The following is an 879-nucleotide window of genomic DNA, read 5'->3' as shown; positions in this document are numbered from 1 at the left end:
TTTTTCTTTTTTTTTTTTTTTTTTTTTTGTGGTACACGGGCCTCTCACTGTCGTGGCCTCTCCTGTTGTGGAGCACAGGCTCCGGACGCGTAGGATCAGCAGCCATGGCTCACGGGCCCAGCTGCTCCGCGGCATGTGGGATCTTCCCGGACCGGGGCCCGAACCCGTGTCCCCTGCATCGGCAGGCGGACTCTCAACCACTGCGCCACCAGGGAAGCCCTGCTTTGTCCTCTTTTATCCCTCCTGTTATTGCCACGAGAGTTCCAGGAGCCCCATCCAGAGACATCAAGGTTCAGGGGACAGGACTGAGTCCGCGTCTTTCTTAGGAGGGAAGAAACCTTTCTTGGACACCTCTGGAACATACCCCGTCACGTCTCCTTGGCCAGAACTGGGTCACATACTCACTCCTAAATCATCATGGACAAGAAGATGAGATTGTCAGGACCTTCTCAGGCTAAGAAGGGTGAGAACGGGCCCCTGGATCATGCAGGGGGACAGCGGGGGATCATGGCTTAGAACCAGAGTTCTGTGAAGGGAAACGAAGGCGGAGGCGAATGTTTTGTTGTCTGGGAATGAACCTTTCCTTGAGGCCAGTGGGATTTGGTAAATTCTCCTGGCGTCCTCTCCGGCTCTCCTGAGGTGTGGGTCTACATACAGGATGGAGGGGTGGGGGGAGGCAGGCAGTTGTTTGCACTTAAGCAGAATTCAGAGGCACACTCAGTAGTAACTGATTCTCCCCTAGACAGTCTGGTGATGGGGCAGAATTAGGGTAGTGAGGCCCTCAGGTCATGGGCTACAATGAACATCCAGAAGGAGACAAAGGGATTTAGAAACCTGCCGAGTAGGGCTCTACTGGTGGAAAAAAAGATGCCTGTCACC

Source organism: Lipotes vexillifer, unplaced genomic scaffold (assembly GCF_000442215.2).
Source record: "Lipotes vexillifer unplaced genomic scaffold, Lipotes_vexillifer_v1.1 scaffold2315, whole genome shotgun sequence".
Lineage (NCBI taxonomy): Eukaryota > Metazoa > Chordata > Mammalia > Artiodactyla > Lipotidae > Lipotes > Lipotes vexillifer.
This window is presented reverse-complemented; position numbering follows the sequence as displayed.